The sequence below is a fragment of the Cavia porcellus genome, unplaced genomic scaffold (genome assembly GCF_034190915.1).
Source record: "Cavia porcellus strain 051 isolate PalLab524CR breed Dunkin Hartley unplaced genomic scaffold, mCavPor4.1 scaffold_10, whole genome shotgun sequence".
Lineage (NCBI taxonomy): Eukaryota > Metazoa > Chordata > Mammalia > Rodentia > Caviidae > Cavia > Cavia porcellus.
The window spans coordinates 75531153-75548142 of record NW_026947493.1 but is presented as its reverse complement, the minus strand read 5'-3'; positions in this window follow the sequence as shown (position 1 = coordinate 75548142).

The window sequence follows — 16990 nt, the reverse complement described above, 5'->3', positions numbered from 1 at the left end:
TCCATGTCTAAGTGAATAAAAGCAAGGTGAACCAGATGTTAAGAGTGCTCTGTTTGCCAGAGGCAGGAACCCCTGGCTCTTTGCCTTCTAAAGTCACTCTGTGTTTTTGTCTTGCATCCTTGTCTGCAAACCCCAGTAAGGATGAGCTCAGAGGCTGGCTTCTACAGCTGGTAATGGTTTTCAGAATCATGGTGCAATTTGATCTCCTTATTCCATGATAATTCAATCATGTTCAGATGCTGCCTTCTCACTACTATATGTTTAATATTAAATATTTATGTTCTCTTGGCATTTAATTATTTTCATAGCTATCATTGCCTCTTTAAATAAATTTCAAAACTTTTAAAAGTTTAAAATATCTGTTAAACTTCTATGTGCATTTATGTTGAAATTATGTCTCTTCTGTTATCAAGATGATTCAGTGTAAGAAAGAAATTTTTATTTGAGATTTTCCTCACTGGTGGATTCTAACAGCATAGAGAAGTATCTGGCCTGGAATAGCTCCTGAGAAAGTTTTTACTTAATAGATGAATAAATGCGTGCATAAATTATGTCTTTTCAAAACGCATGTTCCTATCCAGTTCACTTAGTGATTTATCCAATAATCTGACAAATTACACTTTATTGAAGAATTGGAAGATGAATAGGGAAGTAGTATTCCTAAAATAAGTCTATAAAACAATATAGTGAATTATGCCTTGTATTAAGTTTGCTCTACTTTTTTATTTTAAAGAAATTAATGTAAAAGAGGACATAAAAAAGCAGATAAGAACAGAAAAATTTAAGCATCACAGTATTTCACCACAAGACAACCCGATATAAGAGTAGCTAATGTCGCTTACCTTGAAATAGTTGAGCATACCTTCATACACAATAGTATCAAACGTAACAAAATAATATGAAACCATTAAAGAGAATGAAAGTATAATAGGGCATTCAGAACCAAAAAACAGAAAATGAACAATGGTTAATATATTGTCTCATTGTCCATAAAAATTTTATTTGTGCTACCACACATAATAAAATCCAATAATATACAACAAGATACAACCAATGGAAACAGAAGAACAAAAGTACAGTAGGGCTTCAAGACAAGATGATATTAAACCAGCACTGGCGATTATAATGTCTTCTTTTCTTCAAAATAGCTGTTCATACATCACAGATAATAAAATCAAACAAACTAGGATAAAACCATTCCAACTAATGAAACATTGTAAGGCTTCAAAGCAATATAATGGGGAATCATGATTATCACAACTCTTATGTACTCCTAACCATTTCTTACATTAGGGAGACTATGTGGTATTTTTACATGTGAGTTTGATTTATTTTGCCTATGAGTATGGTCTCAAGTTGAGTCTATTTATTTATAAATATTTCAATGTGATGAGTCTCTGTAGTTGATTATTACACCATTGTATAAAAATATCACAACTTTTTTATCCATTCCTCAGTTGTTGGACACTTAGGTTGTTTCCAAGATCTGGTTATTACACATTGGGCTGCTATAAACATGGGTGTACATATGTTACGATCTTTTTAGTTTTTCTGGGAATATGCCTAGAAATGGAATAGCTATATCCAACAGGACTTTCAATCCCAGCTTTTTGAGAAATCTCCAGACTGGTCTCCACAATGGTTGCACCAGTCTACACTCCCACCAACATTGCAGGAGAGTTCCATTTCCCCACAGCCTCTTCAGCATTTATTGTTTGTAGTTTTCTTGATCCTGGCCATTCTTTCAGGAGTGAGATGGAATTTCAGTGTTGTTTTAATTTGCATTTCTCTAATGACCAAGTGATGCACATTTTTTCATGTATTTATTTGCCATTTGTATTTCTTCATCTGAGAATTATGTATTCTTCTCAGATGCCCATTTTTGGATTGGGTATTTGAATTTCAGGAATCTGATTTTTTTTTAAATTCTTTATACGTTTTAGAAAGAAGTTTTTGTCAGAGGGACAGTTCACTAAGATTTTTTTTCTAGTTTGTGGGTTTTCTTTTCACTATGCTAGAGATTTCTTTTGACATGCAGAAAATTTTCAATAAGATGTGGTCCTAATTATTGACTCTGGGAAGTATTTCCGGTATGGTTTGATTCCTGTTCATGAATCCTCTACCTACCCATATTTCTTCAAGACTTTTACCCAATTTGTCTTTCAACAGATTTAGTGTTTCTGGTTTAATATTCAGATCTTTGAACCATTTAGATTTTAGTTTAGTACATGGTGATAGGCATGGGTCTAGTTTTAGTTTTCAACTTATAGAGAGTCAGTTTTTCCAGTAACATTTATTAAAGAGACTCTCTTTCTTCCAGTGAAAATGTTTGGCCCCTTTTTCAAATATAAGGTGGGTGAGTGTGTATGCAGTTGTGGTTGTATCTTCTACTCTAGTCCATTTTTCTTCAGATCTGTTTTTATTCCAGTATCATGTTGATTTTATTACAGTTGCTTTGTACTAAAACTTCAAGTCAGGGGTTGTGGTGCATCCTGCCTTGCCTTTGCTGCTTAGGATTGTCTTTGCTATTCTAGGTCACTACTGGTTCCAGATGAATTTTAGGAATGAGTTCTCTAGATCTATGAGGTATATTGATAGGGTTTTCATTGGGATTGCATTGAATCTGCATAACAGTTTTGGGAGAATGGTCATTTTCACAATATTTATTGTTTCTATCCATGAACAAGGGATGTCATTTCATTTTCTGAGAGTCTCTTCAATTTGATTTTCAGGATATTATAATTTTCCCTGTATAGATCTTTTACTTCTCTTGTGAGATTAATTCCTAAGTATTTCATTTTGTTGGATGCAATTTGAAGGGTGTGGCTTCTCTTATTTCTGTTTCAGTGATTTTGTTGTTAGTGTAGAGGAATGCTATTGAGTTTTGAGTATAGATTTTTTATCCAGTTACATTGCTGAAATGATTTATTATGTCTAGGAGACTTTCAATGGCGTCTTGGGGTTTTTTCTCTGTAGAGCATCATATCATCTGCAAATAATGATAATTTAACTTTTTCTTTTCCTATCTTTATGCTTTTTAATTCTCTCTCTTGCCTAATTGCTCTGGCTAGTAGTTCCAGTACTGTGTTTGAATAGGAGAAGTTATAAGGGACATCCTTGTCTTGTACCTGATTTTAAGTTAAAGGCTTTCAGTTTTGGGCCATTTAGTATGATACTGGCTGTTGGTTTGTCATAGGTGGACTTTATCATATTAAGGTAAAAACCATATATTCCAATTTTTTTGTAAGGTTGTTACCATGAATGAATGTTGGACCTTATCAAAAGCTTTTTCTGCATCTATAGAAATGATCATGTAATTCCTATTTTTGTATTTATTGATATGGTGGATTACACTTATTGATGTACGTATGTTGAACCATCCCTGCATGCCTGGGATGAATCCCACTTGGTCATGGTGTATAATCTTCTTGATGATTTGCTGCATCCTGCGAATATCTTATTGATAATTTTTGCATCTGTGTTCATTAGGGAGATTGGACTGTAGTTCTCTTTTTCAGTTTGGTCTTTTTCAGATTTTCTTACTACAGTAATACTTCCAGGAATGACTTAGAAAGAATTGCTTCCCTTTCGATTTCATTGAAGAGTTTGAGGAGTGTTGATATTAAGTGGACTTCTTTGTATTTTTTTTAGAATTCTCCAGTGAATCCGTCTGGGCCTAGGCTCTACTTTGTATATAAATACTTAATGACATTTTCAATTTCATTAATAGAAATTGGATTATTCTGCAGGTTATTCAGCATCTTCCTGACCAAGCTTTGGTACTTGGTATTTTCCTAGGAATCTGCCTATTTCTTTGTGTTATCGAACATTTGAGAGTAGATGTTTTTGAAATAGATGCTGATGATCTTCTGTATTTCCAAAGAGTCTGTAGTGATTTTGCATTTTTTATTCCTTATTTCATGAATTTGAGCTTTTTCTTCCCTTTTTAAATTAAGATTAGCTAGGAACTTGTCAATTTTATTAATTCTTTCAAAAAACCAACTCTTTGATTCATTGAATTTTTGGATTTTTTTTACTCATTTGCATTAATTTCTGATCTGATTTTTATAATTTTCTCTTTTCTTTTTGCTTTTGCTTGACTTACTCTTCTTCTTCTACATGTTGGAGCTATAGCATCAGGTAGTTTGTTTGTCCTTGCTCTTTTTTCATGATGTGTGAACTCAGGGCAATAAATTTTCCTCTGAAAACTGCTTTCTTTGCGTTCCACACATTGCAGTAAGTTGTGTATTTTTGTTTCCTTGTCCATATTGTTTAATTTCTTATTTAATATCCGCTGTAACCCACTGATTGCTTAAGAGTGTGTTATTCAATTTCCATGTGTTTGTGGGTTTTGACACTGTCTTTTATCATTAATTTCTAGTTTCATGGCGCTATGATCTGATAACAGGCATAGTATAATTTCAACTCTTTTGCATTGATTTAAATGTGTTCTTTGTACTAGTATATGGTCTATTTTAGAGAACATCCCATGAACTACTAAGAAGAATGTATATTCTGGTGTTAGATGGAACACTTTGTATTGACCGGCGCAGCCCCCCAATGAGACAGAGGACGCTCTTGTGGGTAACAGGTAACTGCCTCTTTATTGTTGCAGGCTCTGGCTTATATATTCGGCCGTGACCAATCACAGGCTGCCACAAGGAGGCAGGGTTGGGATGGAATGCAGGCTCTGGCCAATATACCCAGCTGTGGTCAATCAGGGGTTGCCACAGAGTCAGCACGGGGCGAATACGGAGTGAGCACGAGGTGCGCACGGGGTTGGCTAATTTGGAGAGGGACGTAGCACATTCCAGAAGCTGACGTGGTCCTTAGTCCCGGGCGGGGTGTGTTGAGCGCCTGCGCCCGACACTGTATATGTCTATCAAGTCCATTTGTTCACAGGTGTGATTCACTTCTATTATGACTTGGCTGATTTTCTTTCTGGTTGATCTGTCCCTTGTGTCAGTAGTGTGTTAAGGTCTCCTGTTATAATTGTGTTATTGCTTATTTGATTTTTCATTTCTATTAATACTTGTTTTGAATAACTGTGTGCTTTGGAACTTGGTGCACATATATTTAAGATTGTTATCTCTTCCTCTTGAATTTTTGCCCTAACTAGTAGGTAGTGACTTTCTCTATCTCTTAGGATCATTCTTGGTTTGAAGCTCACATTGTCTTCAGACAGAATTGCTACCCCTACTTTTTTGGGGGTTCCTTTTGCATGAAGTATTGTTTTCTATCCTTTGACTTTCAGTGTTGAGTTTCCTTTTGAGTTAGATGGTTTTCCTGTAGATAGCATATGGTTGGATGTTGTTTTTTGATCCATTCTACTAGTCTTTTTCTTTTAATTGGTCAATTGAGACCATTTACATTAATGGTTATAACTGTTATATACTGGTTATAACTGTTATAGATATGTTATTGTTGACATACTATATTTCTGCTGTTGCATCTTTATCTTTTTATTCTTTTTAATTGTCTGCTTTGCTTAGAGGTTTTTTTCCTAAGTGTATCTAACCTGTCTTTTAGCATTCTTTGCAGGGTTGGTTTGGTGATCATCAAGTTCTTCAGCTGTTCTTTGTCATGGAAGTATCTTATTTCTCCATCCTTTTGAAGGGCAGTTTTGCAGGTCAGTGTAGCTTGGAAATCATTTTCCTTTAGGATCTGAAATACTTCACCCCATTCTCTTCTTGACTTCATTGTTTGTATTGAGAAGTCTGCTGTAATTCTGATAGGTTTTTCTTTATAGATGATCTGTCTTTTCTCTCTAACAGTTTTAATATTCTCTTTTTATGTTGGATTTCTGGGATGGTGATTATTATATGTCTGGGTGTAGTTTCATTTTGGTTATGGCTATTTGGAGTTCACTATGCTTCACAAATACTAATGTTCATATCCATTCTCATGTTTGGGAAATTTTCAGCTATGCCTTCTGTAAATATCCTCTTCATATCATTTGTGTTGTCCCCTTCTTTTCATTTATTTCTACCAACCTTATGTCCTTTTTCTTTGCATCATCTTGCAGCTGTTGAATTGTTATTTCCTGATTCCTTGTTATTTTTAAAAGACCATTCCTTTCATGCTCACTACCTGAAATCTTGTCTTCGAGGTCTGAAATTCTATCTTCACTTTCACTGAGATGGTTTTGACAACTTTCAATGGAATTTTTCATTTCCTGTATATTTCTTTGAATCTGCTTCATGTATTTTGTTTGTTTCTTATATTGTTCATCCAGGGATTCTATCTGTCTTTTTGTTTTGTTCTTCTAATTTTTTTAAACTTTGTCTTCTTTAGATGTGTTCATCATATCTTTCTTTACCTTTATCAATTCTTCTTTTATCTGGGAGATTATTTCTAGTTTGAACGCCTTTAAAGCTTCCCAGAGTTGCTTCTTTATTCCAGTTGCTATTATTTCAGGTATATTTCCTATATTTTCTTCTATATATATGGCTCCTAGGCTTTCTTGGGATGGGCTGGAGTTTTAAGATTGCATTTTGGTCTTTTGTTTTGTTATTTTCCTATATTTCCATGCTTCAAGTGTTGTTTCAAGGCTTCCCCTGGGCATGTTGAAAATCATCTCCGATCCCTCAGCTCCTGGGACAGAACTAAGTTAAGCATGGTCTAGTCAGGCCCACAGGACTTCCCATTCCACCTCCATTGTCCAGGAAGCTGGGCAGGAACCTAACCCCTTGGGATGATGGTCCAAATCTCTCCCTGGTATGAAAAGATGTGCTGGAGCTCATTTCATGTGCCCTCAACTCCCCTGATTGAAGAAGGTCACTGTGCATAATCTTGTCAGGCCGCAAAACCTCCTAAGCCTAGTCTAGTGTGTCCAGAAGCTGGACAAGTCCTTGACCACTGGAAGCAATGATTTTCAACTCTCCCTGGCCCCCCACATGTGTGCAGAAACTCCCCTCCTCCAGAAGCCCAGTTCCCTGGACTGAAAGAAGTTCACTGGGCATGGACCAGGCAAGCCCAAAACCTGCAGAACCCTGTCTAGTGTGGCTCGAAGCTGGGTGGATCCTTGACCACTGAGAGAAACTATCTTAAACTCTCCAGGGGCTCTGGTATTCAGGAACCCCCTCCCTTCTCTAAAAATTTTGAGAATGAAAATCTACAACACCTTAGTTTTCTATGCAAAAATTTAGCTGGGGGGGGGGGCTTACAGGAGAATGAATTTTAGTGAGTTCTGATGAAACACATGATTCCATTAAATTACCAGGTCCCTAGTAGAAAGATGTCAAAATATACAGGGAAATACTTAAAATTTTTCATTGTGTTTAATTTCTTTTGAGTCAGCAGATGAAAGATACCTTGTCAAAATAAGACATTTTGAGTTATTAAATTGTTAATTTCCTTTAAAGTTATAACATCTAGGCAGAAGAATACTATGAAACTGTAAATTGCACTTTAAAAGAAGATAATTTAATAAGGTAAGATGATAGGACATTTAATGGGACTATTCAGGACTGCCTTTCATTTATCAGTCATATATGATGCTACCTCACTATGAAATGTCAATTCATTCTAAATTGGCTGTTCAAAATGTAATCTTAGAGTAATTTCTATCTGTTGTTTTCTCTAAACTTAGGTCATATTCTTGCTCTAGTTTTTCAGGGATAAGTAATTGAAAGTTCCTAGAAATTTGGCATTTTTTAATTCAAAGGAGGCAAAAGTAGCAATGTCCTGGTTTCATTTCTCCTAGAACTGTAACAAAGTCACAGCTGATTGAACCATGGAGAATACACTATTTATTACAATATGGCAGAATTGGTTAATGCTTTTTCCTTAATGAAAACGAGAGAGACTGAATAAAAGAGAATGTCTTACACAAATTATCTCTGAGATTTATACTTATCTAGAGGCATGCATTATTCAATATTCAGTGATAAGGAGTTCCAGGGTGTTATATCAATTAGTACCATTCATATAATTAGACTGTAGAGTGTCAGTATTTGAACTCTGGTCTCCCTAATAAAGACACAAAAAACTTAACCCTATAAATTCCATTATTCATCATATTTGTGAATAAATGGATTTATGGCTATACCATGGTGTTGTCTCTACTCTGTTTTTCCATACAAAGCTTATGACATCAATGTGTCCAAACATATCAGGTTAATAGAAGAACAAATATACTTAATAAGTGAATAACATAAAGCTACTAATGAAGTATTGACATTTTAATAAAGTTAAAATTCTTTCTTCTTGAGACTAAACTATATATTATAAATTGTAAGAACTAAATGCTGAATGTTCTGCTGTTGAAGTTCCTAATTAAAAATGTGGACAGATTGTTTCTATAGTTAGTTGTCAATTAATATGTCATGAAAATGATTATTTTCAGTATTGAATAGGACATAGAACCATTAAACAAAATTTGGAAATAGTAAGAAAATTCTGAAAAAGGGAGTTGATACAAAAATTAACTATCAAGGCAAGGTTCTCTCTCCAACAGAAAATGATCAGCCAAAGCTGTCCAGCCTGGAGAGTGTATTCTTCTTCTTAATTCTGAGACTCATTCCCCAAATAAAATAAATCCCAGAGGCATGGTCCTTTCTGGTTGCTGTGGTAAAACTAGTAGCTGATGACTGATCAGGGATAGTCTCAGCAGCACCAGTAAAAAGAAGCAGGAAAAGTAACAATGTAAGTGTACTGAACTTGAAATTATCATTGAGAGGAAACTGCCCAAATATGCTAAGCAATGCATTTCTAACCTAAATAGGATGGCTGCGTACTATAACAGGTTTAAATAAGGCCAAGTGGCTCTTGGTATAATAGGCAAAATGTCTAGGATAACTGAAAATTCTTCTTTTACCAAAATCCAAGAAAATTTTATTTTGAAAGGGCAGTTAACAGGTATAAACTAAGACTAATCTCATGTAGGATTTATGTGACCACAATTTTAAGGCAGTTATGAAGATGCTTAAACACTTTTATTTTTTAATGGATTTCCTTGAAATAAATGGAAATCTGAGGAAAGTTATAAAGTTAAAAATAATTCAACAAAAATTATAGAATTAAAACCACTCACTAGATGAACTCAACAGGGCAGTAGGAATGACAAAGGATAAAATCAATAATCTTGAAAATATTAATAGAATTTATTCTGTCCTGAAAATATAGTGTAGAGCAGCAGAGAGAGAAAGAGAGAGAGACAGAGAGACAGAGACAGAGTAAGCAAAGCAAGGAAAAGGAAAAGAAAAGTAAGGAAAGGAAAGAAAAGGAAAGGAAAGGAAAGGAAAGGAAAGGAAAGGAAAGGAAAAAAGGAGAAGACAAGTAAACAGACAAACACAGACTCATGGACAGTGAAAAATAGTGAATGTACAAAATGCATCTTACTATTTATGTAGGAACTAAAAGAGAGAAAAGTGTATAATAATATAATAATAATAATAAACATAATATACAATATACAATATAATCATTAGTCATTGTAATCATATATTAAATTGTATATTTAAATATTGTAATGTTTAAGCACATAAAATTTGATGAAATACAGAAAATACAGATTTTTTTATTAAGCTCATGATACAATTTGGATGCACATAACGTCACATTCATCATAGGGAATTTGTACCACCACGTGATACGTCTTAATTTCTCTTGTTTTCCCTATACATCATCTTCTCCTTATTTGAAAAATCCTTGCTTCTATTTTTTTCTTCTTTTCTCATTTTTTTCTTCTCTCTTTTTTCTTTCTCCTCCACCTCTCTAGTTCCTCTTTCCTTCTGAACAATTTCTTATGTCAAATTATCTGTTATACATTTTGATCCATATTCACACTTTCAGTTTCTCACCTCAGAGAGACAATGTAATATTTACACAAGTGTTTTCAATTATTTTACTTAAGAATGCAATCTCAAGGTCCATTGATTTACCTAGTAATATTTTAAGATATTTTAAGATATTATTTTAATATTAATTTAATATTAATTATTATAAATATAATAATATATATTTATACATAATATATAACATAATTAGAATATTAATTTAATATTTTAAGATATTTCAATATTTATTTTTCTGTATGAGGTAGTAGCACTCCACTGTATTAAAACAAAAAAAAAAAAAAAGAAAAAGAAAAAAATTCCAACATCTTCTCTATCCATTCATTGGTTGATAGGCATTTGGGGTTTTCTAAGATTTTGCTGCTATAAACTACAGTCTGTAACCATAGGTGTGCATAAATGATAGTGGTATAGTGCTTTTAATTGTTTTTGGAAGATACCAAGAAGAGGAATAGCTGGGTCAAATAGAACCTCTAGTCCAAGCTTTTTGAGAAATCTCGATACTGATTTCCAGAGTGCTTGTACCAATCTGTGTTCTCACCAGTAGGAGAGAAGCATTCCTTTTACCTGATAGTTACACCAGTATTTGTTACTCGTTGATTTCTTGAGAATAGTCATTCTTTCTGGAGTGTTGTTTTGAGATGCATTTCTCTAACGGCCATTATGTTGAACATCTCTTCATATATTTATTTGGTATTTATATTTCTTCATCTGAGAATTATGTATTCATCCCAGATTCCAATGTTTTGTTTGGGTCTTTAATTTTGGGGGTCTGATTTTTTAAAAAATTATTTATATGTTCTAGATATTAGTTATTTGAGGAACAATTGGCTAAAATATTTTTCTTACTCTATGCTTTATCTTTTCACCCTATTGAAATTTAATTTGCTGTGCAAAAGCTTTTTAATAAGATGAGATCCCAATTGTGGATTCTTTGTAATACTTCCCATGTGATCAGAGTCTGGTTCGTGATCAGAGTTTGGTTCATGAAGTCTTTGCCTATACCTATGTCTTCAAGAGTTGTATCTATTCTCTCTTCTAGTCTTAGTGTTTGTTTTACTATTTAGATGTTTGATCCATGTTGATTTTAGTCTAGTGTACAGTGAAGACATGGAATCAGTTTTAGTCTTTGGCATGGACAGTCAGTTTTTCCAGCACACTTTATTAAAAGTGCTATTTTCCTTCCAGTGAATATCTTTGACTCCTTTGTAAAAGATAAGGTGAGTAACTGTGTTTGGAGTTAGTTTTGTCTCATCCAGTCTGTTCCATGGCTCCTCAGGACTGGTTTGTTTTTGTGTTGTTTTTGTTTTCACTTTTGTTTGTTTGTTTGTCTGTCAGTACAGTTTTTTAATAGTAATTCTGTATTATAATTTCAACTCAGGAATTGTGATGCCCACTGTCTTCCCTTTTTTGCTGAAAATTATTTTTGGTCTTCTAGGTTTCCTTTGGTTTCAAATGAAGTTCAGATTGTTTGGATTGTTTTCTTCATTTCTATAAATTATGCTGTTAGTGTTTTGATCAGGACTGCACTAAATTTGTATTATAATTTTGGGAATATGGCCATTTTCACAGTTAGTTCTTCCTACCCAAAAGCAAGGGGTATCTTTCCATTTTCTGATATCTTTTTCATCTCCTTTTCCAGAGTACTGTAATTTTCAGTGTAGAGAACTTGTACTTCTTTTGTAAGATTGATACCTAAGTAATTTATTTGCTTACTATGTTGAAAGTAATGTTTCCATAATTTCAGTCTCAATGAGTTTGTTATTTGTGTACATGAATGGAAATCTATTGATTTTCAAGTGTTGACTTTGTATTCAGATATATTACTGAAACTGGTTTTTAAATCTAAAAATATTTGGGTGGAGTTTTTGGAGTTTTCTATGTAAAATATCATGTCATGTGAAAATAATTGCTTTCTTTCTTTATTCCACTTATTTCTTTCTCTTTTCTAATTCCTCTGGCTAATGCTTCCAGAAATATTCATGTGGATGACTTATTATGTTTTCTATCTAGTGAACATCTGGTTTGTCCTGGATGAGCTATGAGTCTGGGTTGTATTTTGCCTTCTGCATTTTGTCATTTTCTGTTTTTTTTTTTTTTTTTTCTATTTTACTTTATTTTCAGGATAATGTCTGTAAATTTCTTATGGTAGATAGTGTGACTACTAGTATGGATATTTCCTAGGACATTTTTAGTCCTCAGAGTTATGTTCAAAGGTAGGTGGTTTTTTGACTTTGCATCTGTCCTAAGATACTTCTTCCTATTTTATTAAGGCCGAGAAGCTGCTATCTATTTGGCTCAGTTCCCTGTCTTTTGGTACAGGACTATACTGATGGTCATGACTCCAGGCAATCACAGTGTTATCATAAAACGGAAAGTAACAGCTTCCGGTGTCATGGTTCTTAGCTGCCAGTCCAGAGCAAGTTGCTCTGAGCCCCTCTTGCTGGATAGATTACCTTTTGTGAGTTCTGCTGGCTGCGAGCTGCATGGAAAGAACTCCATGAGACCCTGAAGCCAGGCAATGAATTCTGCAGTGACGGAACATGGTGGATAGATAGCAGCAGCCTCCGAGGCTCTCTGAGAAACTGCATTTGAAATCCAGGAATCATGCCAGGTAGGAAGTCCTAGGCAAGGGGGGGGGTATTCTTTGCTGACCCAGGAACGAACTAAATTAAGAGAAACCAACTAGAAATGCAATCCTGGTGATACAGCAGGAACAGATAAGGTCTCAGCACAGAAGCTGGACCTTGCACCACCGGAAACTGTGATCTGAATCTCCTGCAGCCGCTGTTGCGTCCTGGTGGGCACAACAGGGAGAGAGGCGCGAAAGCTCGGAGAGTGGGAAGCATTGAATGGAGTTGGAAGTGGGGCTGGCCAGGTGCCCTGCATCAACCTGTGGTGAGTGAGTGGATCGGGACCCTTCCATAGAGAAGGAGGCTTCAGCGGAGGACATACTCAGACCAAGCAGACTTCCCCAAGGAGATGCTGTAGTGACTTCAGTCACATATCCCGCTCTCAAGTGGGATTGGTGGGGATTGCCTGGCCTGCAAGACACCACTGGCTGAGATCCAGGAGGCTAGCCCAACCCAGGTCCCAGCACCTGGAGGTGCACCCTAGCGGTGAAGCCTAGGTTGACCTGGAGGGGTGGGCCAGGCATAGCCTGCCCAGGTCTGTGTCTCCCTGGTGCGCTGCGGTGGGCGGGAACAAGTAGCCGGCACAATTCAAACAGACTGTGGCTGACACGGTAGGAAGCTGGGCCTCCTATATACACTTATATATAAGGAACAAAGAATATATGAAGAGAGAGCAACAAGAAAGGGTCCTCGGCCCCCAATCCTGAGAAACATGCAATAGCAGACACGGCACCAATAGACATAAAGCGCTATCTCCAGAGCCTCATAGATGAGTTCAGGAATGAAGTTATTAATGACCTGAAGCAAGACATAAGCAGAATAGTTAGAGAAATGCTAAGCACCACCCAAGAAAAAACAGATGGTAGAATGGAAGAACAGAAAAAAAGGGGAGAATCGTTTGATGGAGAAAATAGAAAAAGCATAGAATATGTGAAGCAGGTTCAAAGAGATTACCAGGAAACTAAAAACTCTATTGAAAACTGGCATAAAAGCTTGAAAGAAACTAAGGATAGATTATCTGAACTGGAGGGCAGATTTGTAATATGGGAGCATGAAATGAAAACTTCTTAAAAATAACAACAAAAAAAAAACGGCAACAATACAAAAGCTGGAAAATGATAAGAGGATCTATAACTTAAGAATTAAGAACATAAGAGAAGAAGTGGGGACACAAACAAATGGACTACAAAAGCTATTCACAGAAATAATCCAAGAGAATTTCCCTAATTTAGCAAATGGTAAAGATACTCAGATATATGAGGCATACAGGACTCCAGCCACCTACAACCCAAACAGCTACACCCAGGCATATAATAATCAAAATTCCAGAAATCCAATATAAGAACAGATTATTAAAAGCCATCAGAGACAAGAAACAGATCACTTACAAGGGAACACCCATCAGAATTACAGCAGACTTCTTGGCACAAACCATCAAATCACGAAGAGTGTGGGGGGAAATAATTCAAGCTTTGAAAGAAAATAATCTCCAGCCAAGATTGATATATCCTGCACAACTGTCCCTAGAAATTGATGGAAAAACAAGGTGCTTCCAGGATAAAGAGGAACTAGGGGAATTTGCAACCACTAATTCAACTCTACAGAGAATACTGCAGGATGTTCTAAGAAAGGAAAATACCAAGATTCCAGAAATAGTGGCAGAGAGGCCACAATGAATGGAGCAGAAAAGGAAATGAAGAAGACAAACTGACAACAAGTGACAGAAAAAGAGCTCAACAGAAATGAGGCAAAGAAGATCGGAAGGTAGGAAGAGCTATTTTGGAGAAAACAAGACATCATAATAGCTAGTGCTGTTTTAGTATCATCTTGTTTTGAAGTCCCATCAAACTTGTATTCTTTTGTCTCCATCATTAAAAGGTTGTATCTTATTGGATTTTATTATATATGGTAATATAAGCAAAAATTTTATAGACAAGGAGTTTATATAGAAACTATTGTTCATTTTCTGTTAATTGGTCCTAAATACCCTGTAATAATGTCATTCTCTTGAATGGTTTTATAGTGTCTTGATATGTTTGGTGCTACAGTATACGAAGTTATACTCAAAGATTTCAAGGAAAGAGACACTATGGTAACTATTTTTATGTCAGCATATCTTGTGGTGAAACACTATTTTGCTCAAAAGGTTATGATTTGACCTGCGCTGTTCTGTTTTTATGCCCTCTTTCATCTCAATCCCCTTTTTCTGAATTACTTTTTTCTTTTTTATTTTTTTAATTAAGGGAAAATAAATAAAAAATAGCAGGATACATTATAGTAACCAACTTTGATTTCCTATTAAGTTGATTTGAAATCCTGTATTGCCCTCACCATCTTGTTTTGACTGATTTTCCTCTATTCTGCTTTGTTTGATAATACCAAGTTCGAAAGTATAGGCATAACTGTGAAGACAATAAGAATCATTATGACACCCATTCCAGTTGACTATCATTTTCTTTTAAAATCCTGTAATGTCTCCAATGCTTTGGTTTTATTCTTTACTGTTTAGTTCAATTTTATTATAACTGCCAATTCTTCTTAAAATAGCAAGAAGCGGTATGGTAACCATTGTTGATCACCTTATATTTTGTTTTTACAGTATCTATTATGTCCATCCTTTTGATTTGACTGACTCTGTTCTGATATGTCGCATTTGGCTTTACTCTCTTCAAAAACAGTAATAAGAACTGTGGGAGTAATAACACCCAAAATGTGTAATTGTCATTGTACAAAAGAAAAGAAAGTGCTCTAAAGGTTATAACTGCATATATGTTTAAGTGTATAAGATAGATAACCATATTACTGAGTGTTTTTTGGATCACTGAACAAACCTGTTTGCACTCTGGCTATTTGAAAGTCCACTTTATATGCTTCAATAATGTAACTTGAACAATTATTTCTAAGATGATAATATGTAATCTATTAACTAGTGATTTCTTACTGTTTATTTTTTAAATTTTGTATTACTTGTATCCTTTTTATGTTTTTTTTTTTCCTTTTTCTCCTTAAATAAAAAAAAAAAAAAAGGGAAAGTAACAGATTACAACTGGTTTATATCCTGGCTAATACAGTATAATTAGCAATAACAACAGCATCAAACATAATCTAGAAACTGACAAACCTAGTAATGATTAATTTGGTACCTTTAGCAATAGGAACATGACGTACGATTGTATTATGAAATTCAATATAAACCATAAACTTGCGTGCAACGAATTTCCCCTTAACAGAGTAATTTTACCTTGTGCGTGTGGTGTGATGCCTAAGAGGAATAGGGAACAAAACAGAGAGACAAATGAAGCAAAATACAGAAGAAGCAAGGCGGCAGTCAAAGTATTAAAAAGAGAAAGCAAAACAACATTGAAATGAACCATAAAGACTAGAGACAATGTTCACGCACAAAGTGTCCTAATCAAGAACAATGGTGAAGAGAGAAGTAAGATGAACAGAACAAAACAACATAAAAGCAAAAACCTTAAGAACCTAGAAAAACATAAAACAATTTTAAAAAACCAAACCGGATAGACTGTGGACTGTGGTGTCCACAGTTCCGTGGCAGAGTCCAAATCAGAGTTTAGTGCTGGTTATGAGGCTGATCTTGGCCTCCACATGTGAGGGCGGGACCAGTGTTCAGCCAGCAGCTCTCTGCGTGTCCCTTGATCCCACTTGTGTCCCCTTACCCTGATTGCTGCTGCTTTGCTCTCCCAGTTGCTGTGGCACCTGAGACATTCTGCAGCTGCTCCCTGTCCCAGGGACACTTCACTCCTCCCAGTGCTTTCTCAGCGTCCTCTGTTCTGCCTCCACTTGTCAGCCTCGGGGGCATCACACCAGTTGTTGCAGGGCAAGGTGTGGGTTTGTGGTGGTGCTTTTGCTTCCATGGAAACAGCTTGAGGGTACTAGGTCTCCTTGAATCCTCTGCAGGGGTGAAGTGCCTACTTCCCAAGGCTGTTTACATCCCACACAACTGGGTCCCTCTTTCAAGCTATTCACTGTTTTCACCATTTCCACTAGAGGCCATACAATAGTAACATATTATAGTATATTAGAAAAATATCTAGGCATTCACCAAATTAGAGGAAAGACATGAAAGTACAGATTTTAAAAAGTTTAACATACCTTAAATAATACACAATAGCAAAAGTCTTATTTATTATTCACTTTAAAAAATACAGAAACATGAAAAAAATGAATGTTTTGAGAGAAGAAATGCAATTCCAGTAAGAAAATATCGTTTGTTATAGGAGCAAGTTTCTCATCTGCAGGCACAGAAGCCAGGAGAATTTGGCACACCATTTCTAAAAACTTGCAAGACAGAAACAAACAAAAACAACCTGTCAACTGTGAATTCTCCACTCATTGAGGTAGAAAAGTAAATGAAAATATTTTCAGACAAAGGAAAACTAAAAAGATTTGCCAGTAGTACAATGTCCCTAAAATATTTATGGTAAGGAAGTTATAAACCATATTAAATGAGTATAAAAATTTAAAACACTACATGATATTTATGACTATACTTAAAAATGAGAAAAGTTAGTGAATCCAAAGGGAACTTTTCATATT